This window comes from Macaca fascicularis, chromosome 4 (genome assembly GCF_037993035.2).
Source record: "Macaca fascicularis isolate 582-1 chromosome 4, T2T-MFA8v1.1".
NCBI lineage: Eukaryota > Metazoa > Chordata > Mammalia > Primates > Cercopithecidae > Macaca > Macaca fascicularis.
In genome coordinates, this window is record NC_088378.1 from 153,834,183 (window position 1) to 153,851,431 (window position 17,249).

A 17,249-nucleotide genomic window follows, 5' to 3' on the forward strand; every position below is an offset into this window, starting at 1 on the left:
CTGTTTTTCAATGTGGAGACACCATTTTACAATCACATCAGATATATTGGAAGATAACCACACATCCTTGTTGTTGTCTGTTTTTCTGATAATAGCCTCTAGTGGGGGTGAAGTGGCACCTCATTGTGGTTTGGGTTTAATGATGTTGAGCATCTTTTCATGTGCTCATGGGAATGTGTCTATCATCATTGGAGAAATGTCTATTCACACCTTTCATCTGTTTTCTCGTTGAGTTGTAAGAGTTCTTTATATATTCTGGATACTAGACCCTTATCTGTTATACAACTTGCGAAGAGGTTGTCTTTTCATTTTCTTGGTAATGTCCTTTGATGTACACTTTTACATTTGTTTAATGAAATCTAACATTTATTTTATTACTTGTACTTTTGATATTATATGTAAGAAACCATTGTCTAACCCAAGGTCATGAAGATTTATGCATATCTTTTCTCATAAGAGTTTAGAGTCTAAGCTATTGTTTTTAGGTTTTTCATCCATTCTGATTTAACTTTGGCAGAAGGCGTGAGATAATTTTAGAATCAGCTTGCAACTTTCTGGAAATAAATAAGCTGAGATTTTGATAAGAATTGTGTTGAATGTGTAGATCAATTTGAGTATTGCCATCTTAACAATATTCTTTCATTCTATGAACATAGGGTTTTTAAAATTTATTTAGTCTTTGTTAGTTTGCTACTTTCAATGATGTTTTATAGTATTTGGTACATAAGTCTTACACTTCTTACACTTTAAAAATTATATTAATATATTATCTTTGACACCATTGTAAATGAAATTGTTTTCTTAATTTTATTTTCAGATTGTTCATTATCAGTGTATAGAAATACAATTGGCTTTGGTATGTTAATTTTGTATACTGCACCCTTGTAGAACTTGTTTTTAGCTGTTTTTTGTTTTGTTTTTGTGAAATCCTTGAGATTTTTGTATAGAAAAAAAAATGTCAGAGAGATTGTTTTACTCTTTTCTTTCTTATCTATATATCGTGTGTTTTATATTCTTGCTTAAATGCCCTGGCTAGTACCTCACTTACAATATTAGATAAAAGCAGCAAGAACAGACATCCTTGTTTTGCTCCTAACCATAGGGAGCATTTAGGTTTATCATAAATATGCTTTATCAGATTAAGTTCTTTTATATTCCTAATTTGTTAAGGGTTTTTATCATAGAAATGTGTTAAATTTTGTCACATGATTTTCTTGCATTATTGAGATAAAAATGTATTTTTTGTTCTTTATTGTATTCATATGATATATTACATTGATTTTCATATGTTGAAACAATTATGAGTTCTTGGGATAAAACACACTTGGTCATTGTGTACAACTCATTGTAAACGCTGCTGTTTTTGGTTTGCTAGTATTTTGTTGAAGATCTATAGTCATAAAATATATTGGCCTGCTTAGTGATTTTTTTCCCATGTGATATCTGCATGTGATTTTGATAGCAGGGTAATACTGGCATCATGGAATGAGTTGGGAAGTGTTTCCTCCCCTTCAGATTTGCTTATGGCCTCTTTATTTTTTCAGAAGAGTTTGTGAAAGATTGGTGTAAATTCTTCTTTAAACCTTTGGTAGAATTAACTGATGACAACTGGTCCTGAAACTTTATTTGTGAGAAGTTTTTTGATTATGAATTCATTCACCTTAATTGTTCTAGGGCTCTTCATTGGAAAAAAAAAATTAGGTCCGTTTTGGTAGTTTGTATCGTTCTCAGAATTTGTCCATTTCATCTAGAATATCGAATTTGTTGGCATACAGTAAATTTTGTATACAGATGTAACTCATTCTTCTAAATTTCTTGGTGATATTCTGTGGCATGGATATGCCTTAATTTGTTTAGGTGTAAACAATTTTTCTCCTGATTTTCCCTATTATGGGCAGTGTTACAAGTAACAAAAAACAAATTGGTCTCATATATTTGAGCATGTTTTTCGCTAGCGATTTATTCTCAGACTTTTATCTTTCTGTTATAATGTATATGCAATATGATGTTTTAGGCATTCTGTTTCTTTAGCTTTGCAGGCTATTATGTTTAATCACATAATTTTCTCACTTTCACATCACATAGAAGAGGCAATATTAAGTGTTCTCCAAATCCTGTTTTATTTTCCTCTTCTTAAACACACAGGAATACTGTACTCCCTACCTCCTCTTGCAGTTAGACCAGATGACATGACTATTTCTGGTCAATGGGCTACACACACTGGGGTTTTCCACTTTTAGTCCCATGGAAAAAATAAGCAAGAATGAGTCCTCTATATCAGCAATCCCCAAACTTTTTGGTACCAGGGACTGGTTTCAAGGAAGGCAAATTTTCCACAGTAATGGTTTCAGGATGAAACTTGAAACTGTTCCACTTCAGATCATCAGGCATTAGATTCTCATAAGGAGCATGCAACCTAGATTCCTCACATGTGTGCAGTTCACCACAGGGTTCACGCTCCAGGAGAATCTAATGTTCCTGCTGATCTGACAGGAGGTGGCGCTCAGGTGGTAATGCTTGATGGCCCGCTGCTCACCTTCTGCTGTGTGGCCCAGTTCCTAACAGGCCACGGATGGGTACCGTTCTGCAGCCCAGGGGTTGGGGATCACTGCTGTCCATTCTTTCTTGTTGGGATTGCCTAATAAGATGGCAGAGTTACAAGATAGTGACAGTCTGGCTCTTTGAGCAATAGCTTTGGAAGAGCTTTTTATGCCAGGAGGAGCTTCCTGACTTTATCAGACTTTGTTGTACTACTGACATTGAGACTCTGGGATAATTTGCTACCATCACAGGACCTAGCCAATCCTGACTAATAGAGATGAGTATCCATTCACTCCTCTAATCCTTACCAGCCTTCATTTATTTTGCTTTCTTCTTCTGTCTCCCTAGACAATCTCCTCCTGCTGCGTACATCAACTATATGGTGAATTAAACAAAAGAAGTGATGGCTAGAAGATAGAATAGGTGGGGGTTAAAAATTATGGGGGGGAAAGGAAACTTCACATTTTTCTTGGAAGTAACAAACAAAGCAGCTCAAATCTCAGCTACTTAGGATTGTCTCAGAAGTCTGACCAAAGCTGATTTTCTTTGCCCTTCACTATGTAGTAGGAGACTTGTGTTTTTTTAAATATTTACTTTTTTTTTTGGATACATAATAGTTACGCACAGTTATGGGGTACATGTGATATTTTGATACAAGCATACAATGTGTAATGATTAAATCCAGGTAACTGGAGTATCCATTATCTTAAACATTTATCATTTCTCTGTGTTGGAAACATTCCAAATTCTCTTTGCTATTTTTAAATAGTCAATAAGTTGTTATTATTGACTGTAGTCACCCTATTGTGCTATCAAACACCAGGTAGTATTCCTTCTATCCCCTGCCCTCACAAACCTTTTTAGCCTCTGGTAGCCACCGGTCTATCCACTACTTTTATGAGATCTATATTTTTAGCTCCCAGTTATGAGTGAGAACGTGATATGTCTCTCTGTGCCTGGCTTATTTCACTTAACATAATGTCCTCCAGTTCAGTCCACGTTACTGCAAATGATAGGATTTCATTCTTTTCTTTATGGATGAATAATATTCCATTGCCTATGTATATACACCACATTTTCTTTTTATCCATTAATCCATTGATGGACCCTTAGGTTGATTCTATATCTTGACTATTGTGAATAGTGCTGCAAAAATAAAGAGGGGGAAGTTCAGATCTCTCTTCAATATACTGATTTCCATTCTTTTGGATATATACCCAGCAATAGGATTGCTAGGTCATATGGTAGTTGTATTTTTGATTTTTGAGGAGCCTCTATATTATTTTTCATAGTGACTGTGCTAATTTACATTCCCACTAACAGTGTGCAAGTGTTCCCCTTTCTCTACATCTTTGGCAGCATTTATTTTCTCTATTTTGATAACACATTTTAACTGGGGTGAGATGGTATCTGATTTTGATTTTGATTTCCTTGATGATGTTGAGCATTTTTTTTTTTTTTTTTTTTTTAGACGGAGTCTCGCTCTGTCACCCAGGCTGGAGTGCAGTGGCCGGATCTCAGCTCACTGCAAGCTCCGCCTCCCGGGTTCACGCCATTCTCCTGCCTCAGCCTCCCGAGTAGCTGGGACTACAGGCGCCTGCCACCTCGCCCGGCTAAGTTTTTGTATCTTTAGTAGAGACGGGGTTTCACTGTGTTACCCAGGATGGTCTCGATCTCCTGACCTCGTGATCCGCCCGTCTCGGCCTCCCAAAGTGCTGGGATTACAGGCTTGAGCCACCGCGCCCGGCCTGATGTTGAGCATTTTTTCATATACCAGTTGGTCATTGGTCTTCTTTGGAGAAATGCTTTTTAAGGTCTTTTGCCCATTTTTAATCAGATTATTTGGAGGGTTTTTTTTTTTTTTTTTTTTTTTTTTTTTTTTTTTTTTGCTATTGAGTTACTTATATATTCTGATTAGCAGTCCATTTTTGGATAGTTTGCAAATATTCTTTACTAATTTTGTATATGGTGAGGGAAGGGGCATAATTCTTCTAATTCAACCTAATTCTGTAGGTGGTTTCTTCACTTTGTTGGTTGCTTCCTTTGCTGTACAGAAGCTTTTTAGTTTGATATGATCCCATTTGTCAATTTTGTAGATGGTGAGATAGGAATCTAATTTTATTGTTCTGCATATGGATATCCAGTTTTCCCAGCGCTGTTTATAGAAAAGACTGTCCTTTCCTTAATGTATATTCTTAACAACTTTGTCAAAAATGACTTGGCTGTAAATGCAAGGAATTATTTATGGGTTCTCTATTCTGTTTTATTGGTCTATGTGTCTGTTTTTATGCCAGTACTATGTTTTGGTTACCATAGATTTGTAGTATATTTCAAAGTATAGTAGTGTGATATTTCCTGCTTTGTTCTTTTTGCTCAGGATTGCTTTGGCTATTTGGGGTCTTTTCTGGTTCCATTGGAATTTTACGATTGTTTTTTCTATTTCCTTGAAGAATGCCATTGGTATTTGATAGGGAGTGCATTGAATCTGTAGATTGCTTTGAGTAATATTAATATTTAAATGGTATTAATTCTTCTAATCCATAACATGAGATATCTTTCTTTTTTGTGCATTTTCTTCCATTTCTTTCATCAGTGTTTAGTAGCTTTTATTATAGAGATAAAAACTTTAGTCAAATTTATTCCTAGGTATTTTTTGTGGCTATTGTGAAAATGATTGCTTTCTTGATTTCTTTTCCACATCGTTCACTGTTGGCATATAGAAATGCTAATGATTCTTGTATCCTGCAAATTGACTGAATTAATTTATCAGTTCTACCAGTTTTTTTGGTAAAGTCTTTAAGTTTCTCTAAATATAAAGACACAAACAAGGACAATTCAAATTCTTCCTTTACAGTTTAAATGCCTGTTCTTTCTTTTTCCTGCCTAATTGCCCTGGTTGGGACTTCTGGTACCATATTGAATAAAAGTGGTAAAAGTGGGCATCCTTGTCTTGTTCCAGATCTTAGAGGAAATGCCTTCAGCCTTTCCCCATTCAGTATGACATGAGCCATGGGTTTGTTTTATATGGCTTTTATCAAGTTGAGGTATGTTTCTTCTATACCCAGTTTATTGCGAGTATTTTTATGAAAGGATGTTAAATTTTATTTTATGCTTTTCCAACATTGATTGAAATGATTTTTGCCCTTCATTCTGTTATGTGAGGTATCCTTCATTTTATTATGTGATGTATTATGTTGACTGGATTGTGTATGTTGAAACGTCACTCTATCCCTGAGATGAATCTCATTTAGTTGTGTTAATGATTTTTTTTTCTTTTTTTTTGAGACGGAGTCTCACTCTGTCACCGTGGAGTGCAGTGGCGTGATCTTGGCTCACTGCAAACTCCACCTCCTGTGTTCACACCATTCTCCTGCCTCAGTCTCCCAAGTAGCTGGGACTACAGGCACCTGCCACCACGCCCGGCCACATTTTTGTATTTTTATTAGAGATAGGGTTTCACTGTGTTAGCCAGGATGATCTCAATCTCCTGACCTCGTGGATCTGCCCACCTCAGCCTCCCAAAGTGCTAGGATTACAGGTGTGAGCCACTGCACCCGGCCTTAATGATCTTTTTAATGCGTTGGTGAAGTTGGTTTGTTAGTTTTTTGAGGCTTTTTGCATCTATGTTGATCAGGGAAACTACAGGCCTGTAGTTTTTGTTGTTGTCAAGTCTCTGTCTGGTTTTAGTATCAGGGTAATACTAGCCATCTAGAATGAGTTTGGAAGTATTCCTTCCTCTTCAATTTTCTGAAGAGTTTGAGTAGGATTGGTGTTATTTTTCTTTAAATGTTTCATAGAATTCAACAGTGAAGCTATCAGTTCCTCAGCTTTTCTTTGATGAGACTTTTTATTACTGTTTCTACTTCATTACTTATTACTGGTCTGTGCAGGTTTTCTATTTGTTTATGGTAAAACCTTCATAGTTTGTATGTTTCTAGACTAAATTCATACATTTCTATTATGTTTTCTAATTTACTAGCATATAGATGCTCATCATAGTCTATAACGGTTCTTTGCATTTCTGTGACATCAGTTGTAATGTCTTCTTTTTTCTCCAATTTTATTTATTGGTTCTTCTGTTTTTGTCTTAGTCTCGCTAAAAGTTTCCAAATTTTATCTTTTCAAAAACCCAAGTTCTTTTGTTGATCTCTTTTTTTTTTTTTTTAGTCTCAATTTTTATTTCTGTTTTGACATGCATTATTTCTTGTCTTCTACTAATTTTAGGTTTGGTTTGGGTTTAGCTCTTTAAGGTGTACCATTACGTTGTTTATTAGAAGTCTTTCTACTTTTATGATGTAGCCATTTATAACAAAAAACTTTCCACTTAGTACTGCTTTTGCTGTATTCCACAGGTTTTGGTATGTTTTCTTTCCATTTTTGTTTCAATAAAAATTTTAAATTTTCTTAATTTCTTTGTTGACCCACTAGTGGTTTGAGAACAAGTTGTTTAATTTTCATATATTTTTATAGTTTCCAAAGTTCTTCTTGTTATTGGTTTAGAGTATTATTCTACTGTGGTCAGAAAAGAAACTTGATATGATTTTGATGTTTCTGAATTTGTTAAGACTTGTTTTGTGGCTTAACGTATAGTTGATCCTGGAGAATGTTCCATGTGCTGATGAGAAGAATGTTTTCTGCATCTGTTTGGTGAAATGTTCTACAAATGTCAGTTAAGTTGATTTAGCCTAGCATGTAGTTTAATTCCAATATTTCTTTGTCGATTTTCTGCCTGGATGATCTGTCCATTGCCGAAACTGGGTTTTGAGGTCCTCTGCTATCATTGTACTGCAGTCTATCTTTAATACTCGCTTTAAATGTCTGGGTGATGTATTAGTCTGTTCTTGCATTGCTATAAAGAAATACCTGAGACTGAGTGGTTAGTTATAAAGAAAAGAGGCTTAATTCACTAGTGGTTCTTCAGGGTGTCCAGGAAGCATGGCTGGGGAGGCCTCAGTAAACTTACAATCGTGGCAGAAGGCAAAGGGAAACAAGCACATCTTATGTGACCATAACAGAAGGAAGAGAGAGAAAAATGAAGGAGATGACACAAACTTTTAAACATCCAGATCTCATGAGAACTCACTGGCTATATAGTACCAAGGGTGATGTCACTAAACCATTCATAAGAACTCCACCCCCATGATCTAATCACCTTCCACCAGGTCCCACCTCCAACTCTGGGATTACAATTGAACATGAGATTTGTGTGAGGACACAAGTTTAAACCATAACAATTGCTTTAATTTTGGTTGCATATATAATACAATTGGTTGCATATATATTTAATACAATTAAATACAGTTGTTATATCCTCGTGCTGAATTGACTTATTAATCATTATATAATGACTTTTGTCTCTTTTTACAGTTTTTGACTTCAAATGTACTTTAAGTATAGCTACTTATTGTTCTTTGTTGGTTTCAGTTTGCACAAAATATCTTTTTCCATCTTTACTTATTTTTCATCCATTTTTACTCTCAGTCCACATGTCTTTATAGGTAAAGTGAGTTTCTTGTAGAGAGCACATAGTTGTGTCTTATTTCTTTATTCAGCTACTTCATGTCTTTTAACTGGAGAATGTAGTCAATTTATATTCAGTGTCAATAAATCTTCTCTTTCTTACTGGCTTTGTGGATAAATGATTTTCTCTGGCAGTATGTTTTAATTCATTTTTCCTTTTTAGTGTATTTGTTAGATTTTTGCTTTATGGTTACAATAAGGGTTGAAACAAATATATTAGAGTTGTAACAAGTTATTTTAAACTGATGACAACTTAACTTTGATCCCAAAGAAGAAAAGACAGAAGCAAAGAAAAATTAAAATACTCCACGGTTTAACTCCATCCCCCTAGTTTTTGACTTTTTGTTGTATGTTGTATCTATATATCTTCTTACAATTCCTATCTCTTAACAAATCTTTGGAGTTATTATTTCTTATAGATTTGCTTCTTAGTCTTTATACTAAATGTATGCATGGTTTACACACTGCAATGGCAGTATTAGAGAATTCTGTGTACTTAACTTTTTCCAGTGACTTTTCTACCTTTAGGTGATTTCTTGCTTCATGATAGCATCCTTTCTTGCAGTTGGAAAACTCCCTTTAACATTTCTTATAAGACACGTCTGGTGATGATGAATTATCTCAGGTTTTGTTCATCTGGGAAAGTCTTTATTTCTCCTTTGTATTTGAAAAATAGCTATGCTGGGTACAGTTTCCTTAGCTGGAGCTTTTTTTTCCCTTTAGCACTTTGGATATGTGATTCTCATTCCCTCCAGGCCTGTAAGGGTTCCTCTGAGAAGTCTGTTGCTAGATGTATCAGACCTTAGATGTTACTTGCTTTAATCTTGCTGCTTTTCAGATCCTTTGTTTTTGACCTTTGGGAGCTGATTATATGCCTTGGGACAGTCTTATATGGATTGTGTCTCGATGTTCTGTGAACTTCTTGTACCTGAATATTAATAATTTTACCCAGGTTTGGAAAGTACTTTATTATTTATTTGAATAAATTTTCTACCCTGATCTCTTTATCTACATCCTCTTTGTGGACAATAACTCTTAATTTTGCCTTTTAGAGACTTTTTTTTAGATTTTGTAAGCACGCTGTATTCTTTTTATTTTTTCTTCTCTTCCTATTTTTAAATAGCTCATCTTTGAGTTCACTACTTCCTTCTTTTGCTTAATTCTGTTGTTAAGACAGTGTTGCATTTTTGAGTCTATCTATTTAATTTTTCAGCTCCAGTTTTTTAAATGTCAATGTCTTTGTTAAATTTTTTGGATAGATTTATGAATTCCTTCTCTGTGTTATCTTGAAGTTGGCTGAGCTGCCTCAAAATATTTATTTTGAATTTCCTATCTGAGAGATTATATCTCTGTCACTCGAGGGTTGTTCACTGGTGCCTTATTTAGTCTGTTTGGTGAGGTAATATTTTCCTGGATGTCCTTCATGCTTATGAACATTTGTCTTTGTTTGGGCATTGAATCGTTAAGATATTTGTTCTAGTCTTCACAGTCTGGCCTTGTTTGTTTGGGACTCAGTTGCCTCCTGCTTGGGTGATGAAGTCTCCTCTGGCCCAGGGCTTGCCTTAATGGCATCAACAGAATTCTGCCCTGTGCTGTGTTCTGACTATGACACGGTGGGACTGAGTTCCAATGCCAAGCTCCAAATTCACTTTGCTCTGCCTCCTCCAAGCACAGATTTTCTCTCTTGACTGTGCTGCTGGGAGTTGGGGTAGGGATAGTGTAGGGAACATGAGAGACTCTCCTTCCTACCCTCTTCAATGTGTCCTAGTTATTATGCTAAACCCAGATACTCTGATCACTCACCTGATATTTTTGGTTCTTATGAAGGTGCTTTTTTGCATGGATAATTGTTTGATTTTATGTTCCTGCAGAGGTTGAGGGAGGGAATTTCTGGAGGGTTCTAGTCGGCCACCTTGCTCCACCTCCTTCAGTAGGAGTCTTATCTTTGTAGCGTGGTCTTCCCAATAATTTTCTATGGACTTTTAATAATTATGTCAAAAATTAATTTACCAAAATAATTTTGAAGCGATATCATGCCAATTTTAAGTGATAATGCATATTCAACCTAAACTAAATTAAGCCAAACTAAAAACTAGGAAAAAGTTATTAAAAAATTGCATCTAGCAATTTTAATCTGACATGATTTTAATGAAAGCAATAAATTACTTGAAATAGAAATAATACCATTAATATTCCATATAGATTATTTAAACAACTTTTCTATATATGTTGAGAAGGAAATAAAAATTGAGACAAAATTTTGTAGATGAGAAAGGAAAAGACAACATAATTTCTAAGTAATATGCTTGGATAAATGCTATTTTTAAATAGCAGCTAATAATTTTAATTTGACATGAATATAATAAAAAATGCGACTAAGGTGAATGAAAGAATTGTAGGACTTCATATTGTCTTCATCATATCAGGTAACATGTACCAAAATGTCCCTCTAAATTAAAAAATTAATAACTATCAATAACTTGTAGTCAGCATAGATTGAAATTACATATTTTAATTTCAGTAATCATCATTAATTAACTCCTTCTCTGAAAGATGATATAATATGGAACCTCTATTTCTCTTTTCTTCTGACTTTGATTTTATAATATTTAATTTGTGATGGTTTATTATATATCTGTTCTACTCTGCAATAATAATTACCTCAGTTGTTTTATCTTAGGTCATACTTAAATGAAGTAAGTGTTCAGCCACCTGTTGTATAACCATGGTTATACATAATAACGAATACAATTTCTGTATTTTTTATTATGATTTATCTCCTCATCGGTTGCATTTAATCTTCAAGTAGGGTTTAAGTTTCATTTTTGTAAAATTTCATTAAACCTGTTATTTAATGTATAGAAATGCCTTTCTGTTGTATTTATAACTGAAGAGCAATTTGCTCTATATAATGGAGACTTTGTTACATTGTTTCTGAAACTCAATATTTATTCTGAGGCCAATCAGATTTCCCACTTGTTATGTAACTTGCTTTTTTTTCCTGAAACTTGAAGAATGGATTTTTGAAATTTAATAACTAAATATGTTTTTATTAGTTTTTTATTAACTTTTCTTGACATGTGCTGTATATTTAGTCATTCATTTACTTTAGGTAAATTTCCCTCTTCTATATCTCTCATTATTTTCTGTTCTATTTGTTGGTGTCTTTACTTCAGCAGTATCAATAGCCTTATGGTGGATGCACTATAGTTTATATACCTATTGTCTAATTATTTAAACCTGTTGTCAGTTTATTTTTATTCACTATAACTAAATAAATCATTATCTCCATGATGACTTCTATGTCCTGCTGCTTCTAATTTTTTTATCTATACTGTTTATTTTGTATCATAGTTTTTTTTCTTAGAATATTCCTTTTCTCATAATTCTGATCTTTTATTACATTATTGTGCTTTCCTTGTTTTACTAAATCTATGTCCTTATTGGATTATTCAATAAATGCAAAACACCAACAAAGGAATTTTAGTTCCTTGGATTGTATATTCTTTCAAATTGGATTATCTGTGTTATGTTTTAAAATCAACGCCTTTCTCCATTTATATATTGATATATTTTTATTTTGGGGCTGTAATATATTTTCATCACTCTCAAACCATTTTTTTCCTCTTGCACCTTTGTTAATATCTTATATTTACTATGAAATGGTGTATGTGGTTTCTCCTTGACATCACTCTTACCTTACCTGGGATTATTTCTCTTCCCCCTATGTACTAGAAGGTACAGAGAACAGACAGAAGAGAGTGGGAAGCACAGCTGGGACTGATTGCAGTCTTTGAGGAGGTCCTGGGTTTACTCTTCTTGCTGAGATCCCACCAGATGTTCTTCATTGGACTCCATTACACCAAGCTTGGCATGAATTCAAGTCTTTTGGGCTTTGGCTCACTTCCCTAATTTAGCACTGTATGCTGGAGCAAGAGAATCTGTGGCCCTTCCTGCTTCTGCCAAGGTCCAGATGTGATTTGTAGAGCATCCACTAAGTGTTTTATCTTGATTTTCCCAGACCCATCAATTCATCCCTTCATCCCACTCCTTTCAAGTTACAGAGCATTCAGATTCAGGATTTCTGTCACTTCTTACATCCCCTGTGTCGCTTCTGTAGGTGGAAGAAGAGTTGGGAATTCTGTTGACCTGGCCATGACACCAGAATTTTCTGTTACTTCATTGGTCATAATTTTTTGAGGTTATAATCCTTCCCCATTTCTTTCTGCTGATGGGAAAATTGGCAGGGTTGTTTTTGTTTTGCTTTTTTTATTGGAGGAGGAAGATTCTGTACCATAACTTCACAGCACCACCATCCCACAGATAAATAACTATTTTTAAATGTATTTGTGAGATATGCATCTTAAGAGATTAGAGCAAAAATACTAATGTATAAAAATAAGCAAGCAAGTGCATGAAACACCTAACTTCGATGGCTTGGACTATCAAATACTAACACTTATCAACATTTAGTGTCCATTTTATACAAAATACTAGGCCTGGTGCTATGAGAGACATAAAGGTGCATAAGTAGGGACAGGAAAATGGAAAGAGGCAACTATGCTTAGACCACTGTATAAGGTAGAATTAATTACTTCCAATAACAAATCACAGACAAAATGTAAAGGTGAGTTATAGTGGGGAGATAGTATATCCAGTTAAGGGAATATCAAAATGCATAATGAAAAACATGGCATTTATAATGTATTCCAAAAGATGGTCAGGGATGGGGGCAGGTACATTTAAAGAAAAGAAAGTAAAAGGATAAGCATTAGATATGAAGGTAGAAGAGCATAGAGTGTAGCTAGAAAAGAACAAGTTACATAACATGTGTAAAACAAATAAGTTTACACATATTGGAGCAGTGAAAAAAGCTGGAAGTGGAGCATGTAGATGCAGTGTACTTAACTGAATGCCGGAGTGACTTAACTCTATAAGGTAATGGAGAATAAAAACCACGAGCAGTTAATAAGCAAGAGTATGACACGAATAGGCCAGTGAGGATAAACATTAATCTGGCAGCGGGATAGAGGCTGAATCCTGGGCAAGTGAAAAAAATGTTACATTGAGTGTCATGAGATTTAGACTCTCGGTCCAGCTTTACCACACTACCCATATGTGTGAGATTAAGTGAATCATTTGACCCCTTTTGTTCCCATTGAGCTCTCTGTAAAATAAAGATGGTGAACTTGGCTTCTAATATTTATTCTAGCTCTCAAATAGCATAGGCCTATATATTATAATGATGCAAACATGGGAAATATAGAAACTCTTTAGTATATAGCATACGTTTGGCAAAAAATAAATGGAAAAATAAATTATGATTGAAGTGTTTATAGAAAAAAATATTTTATACGCAAGGGAATTTACGAAGGTAGAGTCAAGAAGTCAAAGAAATTGTATGAAAAGATGACTCCGAGTTTCTGATTTGGCCTTATTAGGAGAATACAGATAACTTTCAGAAGAAGTGTGAACATCAAGCTGGGGAGCTTTTTTGAAGAGCAGGATCTTTCTATCAAAATGGGATAGTGGAAGATTAAAGTAGTGATGACTACATATAGGAATACAAAGTTGACAGTGAGAGACGCAAGTCTGATACTGCAAAAGAAAAATGTAAGAAACTTAGGACTCAACTTTATCAATGAGTTTAACTATAGAAATGCACTAGGGACTGAATGGTGTCCCCCCAAAATTTATATGTCAAAGCTCTAATCCTCAATATGATGATCTCCAGAGATGGAACTTTGGGGAGGTAATTGGGTTTAGATGAGGTTATGAGGATGGGGTCCTCATGAAGGGATTAATGCTCTTATAAGGAAAGGTCAGAGAATGCTCACTTGATCGCATATGCTCTTGTATTCTCTCTCTCTCCTCTACCCCCACCATAAAAGGACACAACAAGAAGATGGTTGTCTATGAGGCAGGAAGAGAGCCTTCACAAGGAACCAAATCAATGGGCACCCTGATCATGAGACTGCCAGCCTCCAGAACTGTGAGAAAGAAATGTCTGCTGTTGAATCCACACAGTCCACAGTATTTTGTTACAGCAGCCTGAGCAGATTAAAATAAAGAAATGTAACTTGTGAGATAGAAAGGTAAGAAAAAGAAAATGCAACATAAAGCCTATGCTTAAGGGAGTGCTTATTAGTAGTTAAGATGAGCTAGGCAAAATATAAGTGGTAGAGAAATGAAAGATGACAACACTCATAACTTGCCCATTCATGCAACAGATACTTGCAGAGTATTTATTGAAGGACCCTGCACTGGCACTTAGGGATCAAAGTTAAATCCCACCTTCCCATCTGACAGAGATAAGACATATACTGTTTTTTATTCAGGTAAATTATGCATACCCATTAAAAGATCTGTAGATAAATGCCTTTGGATTTCTAAGACGGGGGATATTATTTCAACTGGGAGAAACACAGGAATATCATTTTATATAGTAGGTAGCATTTGGTCTAGACCTTATAGAGAAATAAGATGTTCGCATGGACAGAATGCTGTATGGGGAACTCCAGATGGAACAGTTCGTATTAGCTCTGGTACCAGAGTAGTGAGTATCTTTGCAGGAAACCTCAGGTGTAATCTTACGGAGCTCTGGAAAGACCATAACGAAATAACTATTTATGGAGATGGCTGGCAAAGTTAAGGATGTGGACAAGGGACATGAGGGGCCTAGGGACAGGCAACAGTGAGAAGTCACTCCTAGGAAAGAGTGTTCAAGGAGCTAGTAAAGAGTGTAGCCACGTGGAAAGAATGGTCTGACAGAATGGCTCATCCTAGAGGGATGCAGCCACTGCAAGAGCCATGATGCTGATGCAGGAGAAGAGGGAGACAGGAGACAGGAGACAGGAAGAGACAGGAGGAGACAGGAGGAAAAGCCTCAACCTCTCTCTTCCCACTCTCCAACCTCCCTGCTTGAACTCTCACCAGCTGATCCCAACAAGAAACACGGTCAATAGGAACAGCTCAGTGGAGCACAGCTTGAGGTAGAAAATGGAGTGGGGTAGGGACCAAGAGGAAAATAATTGCCATAGCTACTGAGACAGGAGAGAAGAAAATGTGTATGTGAGAAAATGGTTCGTTTTGGCTAGAATAAATGATGCATGAGGGCAAAAAGCCAGAGTGTGCTTATAAAAGTAAATGGTAGCTGAAATTCATCAGAATAATGACAAAACAAAGGGAAATGGAAAAACTTTTGAATCTGGCGCTTAACTCATCAGGGATGTTTAGTGCCTTTCCTGGAAATTACAGATAAAAGCAACAGGAATGGAGAGAAATGACATCAGAACATAAGAGGTACCACAAAATATAGTTAGTTTTTAGAAATGTGAATGCAACAGTGGCCAGGAAGAGGCCGGAGGAAGAAAGCAGTACTCTGATTCCTCCATCTCACTCAATGAGGTGAACAGAAAGAATGCCATTTCTTTTCTTGGACAAGGGCAGCATAGTCTTCAGACACTTGCTGGGATCAGGAGGGACAGGCTACTTCCATGATTTGGGTCATTGTGAGGGAAATAGTTAAAAAAAAATGAAGGACAGGAGATCAGGGGAACTATTTGTGGGACTAGTAGAAAGAAGGCAGCAGTGGAGCGGGGAGAGGTGGAACAGAGCTAAAGAGGAAGGAGAGAAGGAAAAGGGAGGTCAGAGGATGGGATGGTGATTTTTAATGGCAGGATCACAGAGTCACGTTGTCAGAAAGTTGAACAAATATATATATGCCCCTGTGGGAATTCTATAGAGGAAAACCAGCCATGAGACCTTTCTAAGTATATACTCTTAAGAGAAATCTTGATATGGTATTCGACCTCAGAGGTTAAGGAAGAGTGGGTTTCAGGAAGGACCTGGGGGGCGGTTAGCTACACACAGAGAGGTGTGCTGCAGCCAGCTTGCACCAGCTCCTGAGAATCAATTGTTACATCTCTTTCCAACTCTGGGCTCTGTGGCTTCATATAAATACCAAAATAGGTCATGGTAGGTGTAGTTCTACCCATAGAAACTGACAAATGCTACAGATGAGGGTCCCCTTCTCACAAAGTCAACACCCCAGAGCCTATTACTAAACCTTTACGAGCACACCACTGATCTGCTGCAGCTTCAATTTGAGGACAGGCTGTTGCAATGAGCACTGAGGATGGTGTTGCATGAGAACATTTTCATGAAAGCAGCAGCACCTTCTGCCAGAGGTCACCGGGTGAGTGTGCACTGAGCAGGTGCAGGCACGGTCCTCCTTAAAAGACTGGAATGAGTGGCTGTTCATTGATAAGAACTAAATTTTGATCGAGCTGAGAGAATTCCAGATGATGCAACCTGGAAGAAGCTAAGCAAATAAAAATAAATCATCAACAACCTGTCAGACATGCAGAATTCAGTGAATAGAAAATTAACCCATTCCTCTGAACTGAGCAATGCTTGATTTAGCTTCAATGAGCCTCACAAGTGGAAGCTGGAACTTTCTTCCTGTTTGTGTCTACTGCAAAAAGTAAAAATACACACCACCTACCTGAAGCCTGTCATGATACTTGTGTTTCTGTAGGAATATTTTCTAAAACACCTTAAGTTACTGCTAGAAACTGCCAGCAACTGTGTCTGTGTTTTCCCATTTTTGAAAGAAAGTAATACCCTCAATGCCTTAGAATTGCTCCTTCTCACCTTCTGATGCCTTGTCCTGGGCTTAGTGGATGTAAATTAACTCTGCTGTTGAATAAAGAAAATTTTATTCTAGGAATACAGTGCTGAATACAAAAAGAGAGTCATCAATTTTGTCTTTCTTTTCATTTTCTCTCCTTGACCCTTTTCTTCTTAACTATCCTTCTAATTTTTTTTTCTAGCTAGCATGTTTTCTATGTCTGTCACATATACAGGGTTTCTTGGGGACTAGAAGTGCATAAGAAGTTTAACAAGGGGCGATTTACCTGCTTAATGTTATTGTTCACATAGCACAGTCATTCATCATCAATTCAGTAATGTTTGTTAATCACCTGTGATGTGAGAGACACTGTTCTAGACATATTATATCCTACACAGCAACATCTTCTAAGGTATATATTAAAACAGAAGATACAGACTTCAGGCAGGTCCATTCTGCTCTGATTTGGGTTTGAAATCAACAGTTCCATATTTGTTTTCATTTATTTTTAATATAAATGTCCTTGAGTATAGTTAGTATACAACATGATGTTATA

At 36.0% G+C, this 17,249-nt stretch overlaps 1 long non-coding RNA gene across 1 annotated transcript in view; it reads left to right on the plus strand.

The window, feature by feature from the left end:
- The window catches only part of LOC135970449 (uncharacterized), a 120,594-nt gene extending 103,782 nt beyond the window's left edge, over nt 1-16,812 (plus strand). The window contains exon 11 of the long non-coding RNA XR_010586120.2: nt 13,503-16,812. This is a non-coding gene — a long non-coding RNA (uncharacterized lncRNA). The remainder of the gene's footprint in view (nt 1-13,502) is intronic.
- The last annotated feature ends 437 nt before the right edge of the window (nt 16,813-17,249 follow it).